Source organism: Rhagoletis zephyria, unplaced genomic scaffold (genome assembly GCF_001687245.7).
Source record: "Rhagoletis zephyria isolate East Lansing unplaced genomic scaffold, Rhagoletis_zephyria_1.1 Rzeph_scaffold_04003, whole genome shotgun sequence".
In the NCBI taxonomy this organism is placed as follows: Eukaryota; Metazoa; Arthropoda; class Insecta; order Diptera; family Tephritidae; genus Rhagoletis; species Rhagoletis zephyria.
In genome coordinates, this window is record NW_016161086.1 from 39,475 (window position 1) to 47,069 (window position 7,595).

General features: G+C 35.1%; 1 long non-coding RNA gene across 1 annotated transcript in view; it reads left to right on the top strand.

The window, feature by feature from the left end:
• Nucleotides 1–1,485, top strand: part of LOC108370092 (uncharacterized) — a 12,547-nt gene extending 11,062 nt beyond the window's left edge. Inside the window, exon 3 of the long non-coding RNA XR_001848593.1 lies at nt 1,405–1,485. This is a non-coding gene — a long non-coding RNA (uncharacterized LOC108370092). The remainder of the gene's footprint in view (nt 1–1,404) is intronic.
• Nucleotides 1,486–7,595: the final 6,110 nt, after the last annotated feature.

Here is a 7,595-nt window from a genome sequence, read left to right on the forward strand (position 1 = left end):
CCCCCCCCCCCCCCCCCCCCCCCCAAAACTATGTAACATGTATTTTCATAATATTCAACTGTGAGAGTATATCAAAGAAACTCGAAAACTTATTTGCGGAGCGCGTATATGTAACTCGACGTGACTTCGTGAAGCTTGGGGAACAAACCTAATGAAAAATTGAAAATTTCAATTCATAGAAAAAGTGTGTAAAATTTCACTTGAGTTTGAAATTTTAGCTGTGTGTTGAGATCGAAGTATTATGTTATTTAAGTAGTAGTTTTTCGAATTCACTGAATTTTCAAAATTTTGAAATTATGTACTTCATTTTCAATTTTTACTTTTTTTGGTATATTTTCGAATTTGTATTGTTTTACACAGTTGATTGTCACAGCAAGTTTGAATATTTTCGCAGGTTCAGAAAACAATGAAAATTCCAAAATTTTGAATTTTATAATATTATTAAACTTCTTGAGATTCCTTATTTTTAGGATAATTTCCAAAATTTCAAAAACTATCGAAATCCGGGAGATTCTAGAAATTTTGGTAAAATGAGAATAGTTTGAAATGTACAAAATTATTGAAATTTTAGAAATTTTCTATATTTTCCAAAATTTTGAGAATTTTATTTAACCTAAAATCCATTTTAGAATGTAAAAATGTGAAACATCACAAATTGTCGAAAAGTTCTTATGTTCATGTACTTGTGTGTAAAAAATAGAAAATTCTTAGAATTCACATTTTAACATTTTTGAAAAATTACAAAATTGTTCCACCTTTCGGGACTTATCAAAATTTTGTATTGATATAACAAAGTTTGAGAATTTTAATTTTTTTTTTTAATTTTTAAAACATCAACGTCCAAAAATTTTTCTAATCTTCAAGAACTACAATTCCTACAATTCTCAAAATTTTTGAAAAATAAAAAATTTCCAGAAATCTAGTATTCATCATTATATTGAATTATTGGGGTTTACTAAAATTTCTCAAATTCACAAAGTTTTGAAAGTTCAGAAAATTTTGGAATTCCACTCAAGTTATTAAAAAGGGGAACCTTCAAGAAATTAAAAACTAACAAAACTTTAAAAATTTTGCACTGCGGTGATTTTTAAATTTATGTACACGATATATGTTGAAAAATTTCTCCTCCCCCCAAGAATTGCTGCTGGGTCCGCCCCTGGTTATACTTAGCGAAAAGTATACAAATTCTTACAGCGTGTTTTTACACTTATCAAAATAAAATTTTATTTTCAACAAATACAATGAACATTTTGTTTTAGTAAATTACGATATTTTGAGAATGAATCCCTTCAAAAAAACAACTGTGTGACTTAAGTCATTTCTTTTTTTAATAGTTCTTATAAGCTGCTGCTTTTTAATTACTTGTTTTCCTTTCTGGAAATTTGAGATTTCGCAAAAAACGAGATCTTGTAAATTCAATACAAGATTATAAAACTGGGAATTGTTTCCTCCAACAACTGCTTTTAGCCGGCGATGCCACTCTTCGCCGATGCATGCTGTCATGCACTGACCAAAACTCAGGAGCATATTTCGCGTTATGATTAAGGCTCTGGCAAATAAGGCTGATTCACATACAAATTTCTTCGCTTTGCTTGATAGTTCTTTGCTTTGACATATATACATATAAGATCGATGTAGGCATATGTATGAGTATGCTCACATAAAAAACGTTTGAAGCAAAGCAAAATCTTGGGCAACTCTCACCTTTTGCCCGCTTTGGCAATCAGTTGTCTACATGTATCTTTCCTCGTGCGCTTGCATTTGCATTTAATGACAAAAATAGGGTAAATAGAAATTTGTATTGCTATTATTAATGCATATTATTATATTGTTATCTATTTTACAGAGAAAATATATGGAGGAAAAGGAGAACGCAAAAGCTGTCAAAGCGTTTATTGTAGCATACCTTCTGCGTTTCACGCTTTGTTGTCAAAGTTTGAACTGTCAAGCAAAGCGAGGAAAGTTGTATGTGAATGGCCCTATACAGCTTTGGTGCTGCTTTGGCGTTGGTTTTGCTTTGACCGCTAAGATAAATACATACGTTTATATGAAGCTGTTCACATAGGCAATGCTGACGCCAAAGCAATACGAACGCTGGTTAAAAGCTCAAACAGTCAACGACGTAGCGTAGACGTAGGTTGACGCAGACACGATCTACCTTATGGGATTCGCGTGTTAACGAAAACTCACCACCGCATGGCGGTGACGTTGCCGTTGCTTCTCTCTCTCTCTATCAACAGCAAATTTGATATGCTGCTACGTACGTCAACCTACGTTTACGCTACGTCGTTGACTAATTGCGCTTTAACTCTTACCGTTTTACGCGTGTTGTCAATCCCTTGATGTAATCATTCACTCTTTACTAATAAACACACAAAATCATACAAATCAAATGCTTCCCTTTTAAAAGTGTTTGAATGTTTTTCAATCGTAAAGTTCCATTTCAAAAACTAAAAAGCAATTGCTGTCTTCATTGTAGCAAACACTATTCATTGTAGCAAACACTTGCGCTAGCGTTGCTGTAGCCAAAATTTGAAAAACTAATCCCTGTTTTTTGTTTTCAATTAATCTTGCGCAATTTAATTTAATTTTGGGCAAGTTAGTCGCACCTTGGTGCTTTTTTGCCATGATATGCTCATTTTTAATTTTTGTCCATAGTTTTTTTTTCTTTCGATCTCTCTTTTTTTATATTCCACCTACTTTTCTTCATCTTTCTTCAAATTCCGTCTCCACTTCATTGCTCCCTCAGCCGTGCTTTTAACGCTCTTTGAAGTCATATCTTCGTACATGCAGAAGTATGTAATATATCTATATACGTACAGAGAAACAATAGGAACAAAAATTGTGAACAAAAGAGGTTTTAGGGGCTTTCGAGAGAACTATTCTTCGCAAGATCTATGGCCCGTTCGCGTGGGCGACGAGTACCGAAGAAGATGGAATAACGAACTGTACGAGCTTTTTAACGACATGGACGTAGTTAACCGCACAAAAATACAACGATTGTGCTGGCTTGGACATGTTGTACGCATGGACGACGACGCTCCACTGAAAAGGTCCTTAGATTCCGCACCCATGGGTGGTCAACGAAAGCAAGGGCGCCCACAAACACAATGGAAGGATCAAGTGCAGAAGGACCTGTTCGCGCTTGGGATGAAGAACTGGCGCAAATCTGCAAAGGAGAGAGGCAACTGGCGAAGTTTTTTGCTCTCGGCCCAAGCCGACAAACAGTTGTAGTGCCAAATAAGAAGAAGAATGTAATGTTGTAGTTCCTATAGCTTTAAACTTGGCTAACTGCTTATCTATTTACGCGTGGCAACAAGCTTCCATTAACGAGGGATCGTCGTATAAAATTAGTCGGACTGCCCGTACCGAACATGCAATGAGTTTCTCGTATCGGGGAAGTGCTTTGGTCATTTGGACGTTTTTTGTATCTTGGTAACGTTCGGACGTTTTTTGTGCAAAAACTGACGTTTTTTAACTTCCCAGTAATTTTTCTCTGTTACTAAATCTTGTAAGTATAACTGATTTTGAATTATTTTCTTAATAAATCTTAACAAGCTTTGTTTTAGGCAGCAGCTTCTTCAAAAGATATTTGTCTTTTGGACACAAATGACTTAAATACGATGCATACCAAGCGTACGTGCATTTTTTTTGATTCTTGGACTACGGATCCCGCGTTCAAAGGCTGGTTTTGTAAACACTTGAGGTTACGAGGTTTATTGCAATGTTTGCAACCGCACATTAAAAGCCAAATCAGGAAGAGCTAATCTATTGCAACAGACACGCTCGCAAAAGCACCAAAACAGCTGTAGCAGCACAAAAAGTCAGAAAAAAGTCGGCGACTGTTTTAAGACTTCATTGAAAATCTAATGAACGCAAAAAAGGCTGAAATATTGCTATGTTCCTTCTTAGCAGAACGTAATTTAGGATTTTCGACAATCGACCACCTAACCAAATGTCTACAAGAGAAAAAAAAATATTAAAAATCAACGCGATTCTTGAGCTACTTAAAACTTGCACATTATTATCCTGGAAAATAATGGGCTATCAAACTGCATACTCAAAAAAATTCTTAAAAATCCGAATAAAAACTTGAAAATTTAGCTGAATCTTTGCACATTTTTTATAATTTTTGCACAAAGTTTTAAATATGGATTTATATTTTGTTTGTTATATAATAAGCTGGGCTTTTATGGAAAAATAATAAAGATTAAATAATCAAAAGAAAAACAGCCACAATCGATCAAAATATTGATGACTTAATCAACTGATCACAAGTGTATATATGTATAAAATGATTTTTAAATTAACAATCTCAAACCAGTTTACAAAGAATTTTAATTGTTATTTTAATAAAAAACTATATAAAGAATAAATGGAGACAATTGAACGATGTACACCAACGCGTCTAAGCAAAAATTCTATATACCAAGAAATGAATCAATGGCAAGAAATATACGACGCATTATCTGAAGAAAAAACAAAAGCTAGTAAGTCGTACAAATGCATAAATAAAAATGCTACTATAAAAAAAAGAAACAATAGTAAAGCATTTGAACATAATTTTAGAAGCTCCAAAAAGAATAAGACAGGTGATCAATACGACAAACCGTATACTTACCAAAGAACACCAGAAAGAAGCCCACCAATTTTTCTTCGCCGTACGAGATAAATTGGTATCCTCTTTAGCTAGACACAATATAGAAATAACAATACCAACCACAGTAGAGGAGAAACTCCAGGTTGATTTTAATTCAATTTTATCAGAACCGGCCCAGTACCGGACTCCATCACCTTCTCCGAGTCAGACTCCTTCAGTGGAAGAAAATAAGCCATTAGACAGCCTTAATATAAACGTTACAATGCCACAAACAGTAGTTGAATTTATTAAAACTGCTTCATCAGTACTACCAGAGTTTGATGGTAAGCCGGAGAATTTACACAGTTTCCTAGACGCCCTTGATATGCTTGATCAAATCAAAGATGCCCACGAAGCCTTAGCAATAACCATGATAAAAACCAAGCTAAAAGGCACGGCAAGAAACTTCATTAGTAATGAAAGCACAATAGCACAAATAAAAGCAAAACTAAAAACTGCAATAAAGGGTGAATCAGTAGAAGTTTTAACAGCAAAACTTCTGAACATCCAACAACGCAGCAAAACTGCAAATCAGTACACCGCCGAAATAGAAAAAATCACCAGATCATTAGAAGGAGCTTATATCTCGGATGGACTTAATCCAGACTTAGCAACGAGATATTCAACACAAGCAGCAGTCAAAGCTATGTGTAAAAACTGCTCCAATGACAAGGTCAAAATGATCATGCAAGCGGGAACGTTCACAACAATGAACGACGCAATCTCCAAATTTACCAACAGCTGTACCGAAATAACGGGCAGCTCAAACACAATTTTGAATTTACGACAACAAAGTCAGTACCGGAGTAATTTCCGTGGAGGTTACCGAAGTAACAACTATGGAAGTTACCAAGGTAGGAGATTTAGACCACAACCAAGATACAACAATAACTCTAGGTCTAATAATAATAATAATACCCAGAGAGGATCACAAACCCAAAACGGCAATAGACCTTATAACCAGACCCGTAACGTGCGCAGCTGCACCCAGACGGAAAACCAGGAAACTCCACTTCAAAATCAGTAGACAGGAAAATATGCGTACTAAAACTATATCTATTGCAGCTATATATCTACAAGGACATAATTAAATAATTCAATTTCAAATTTCTTAAGAGACACAGGAGCAGACATCTCCATTATTAAAAAACATCAAGTTAGTAATAATCATAAAATAAATACAGAGCAAATTACTGATTTAACGGGCATTGGTCAGGGTATAACCAGCACATAAGGCACAGTTAAAGCGGATTTAAAAGGTGCTGACCTTGTAATTTACCACAAATTCCATGTCGTAGAAGACGACTTTCCAATACCATGCGATGGAATAATAGGACTAGATTTCATAAAGAAATACAATTGTATTTTAGATTACGGAAAAACAGAANACACAAATAAAAGCAAAACTAAAACCTGCAATAAAGGGTGAATCAGTAGAAGTTTTAACAGCAAAACTTCTGAACATCCAACAACGCAGCAAAACTGCAAATCAGTACACCGCCGAAATAGAAAAAATCACCAGATCATTAGAAGGAGCTTATATCTCGGATGGACTTAATCCAGACTTAGCAACGAGATATTCAACACAAGCAGCAGTCAAAGCTATGTGTAAAAACTGCTCCAATGACAAGGTCAAAATGATCATGCAAGCGGGAACGTTCACAACAATGAACGACGCAATCTCCAAATTTACCAACAGCTGTACCGAAATAACGGGCAGCTCAAACACAATTTTGAATTTACGACAACAAAGTCAGTACCGGAGTAATTTCCGTGGAGGTTACCGAAGTAACAACTATGGAAGTTACCAAGGTAGGAGATTTAGACCACAACCAAGATACAACAATAACTCTAGGTCTAATAATAATAATAATACCCAGAGAGGATCACAAACCCAAAACGGCAATAGACCTTATAACCAGACCCGTAACGTGCGCAGCTGCACCCAGACGGAAAACCAGGAAACTCCACTTCAAAATCAGTAGACAGGAAAATATGCGTACTAAAACTATATCTATTGCAGCTATATATCTACAAGGACATAATTAAATAATTCAATTTCAAATTTCTTAAGAGACACAGGAGCAGACATCTCCATTATTAAAAAACATCAAGTTAGTAATAATCATAAAATAAATACAGAGCAAATTACTGATTTAACGGGCATTGGTCAGGGTATAACCAGCACATAAGGCACAGTTAAAGCGGATTTAAAAGGTGCTGACCTTGTAATTTACCACAAATTCCATGTCGTAGAAGACGACTTTCCAATACCATGCGATGGAATAATAGGACTAGATTTCATAAAGAAATACAATTGTATTTTAGATTACGGAAAAACAGAAGATAAATTAATCCTAAGACCATATGATTTTCCCCAAACAATAACAATGCACCTAACAAATTGTCTGTCTGTAAATACAATTACGATCCCTGCTAGGTCCGAAGTCACTAGGCAAGTTAAAGTAAACACCGATAACAAAAACATCTTCATACCGCACCAACAACTATCTGAAGGCATTTTCATAGCAAACGCAATCACAAATAAGGATCAAACTTTCGTTAGAATCATCATTACAACACATACAAACAAAACTATTCAAATTTTCAAGATTAATACTGAAAATCTAGATGACTACACACTAATTGAAACCACCACACACAATAACAAGTAAGAAAGTCTAAGTTCGGGCGGAGCCGAACATGAAATACCCGGCGCAAGTATTAAATATATGTTTTTTCACCTTTCCGAAACCTTCCGCTAGATGGTAAGCCGGGGTGTATCAATTTTGAGTAAATAAGCGTCCTTCAATTTCGAAATATTGAAGTTTCAAGCATTTCTGAAATTTACCGATATATGAGAAGCGGCCGTTATTTTAGTCCGATTTCAATAATTTTGGCAAGCACAATAACCACACCGAGTTTGGTACAAATTAGTAGAACGGTTACCGATATA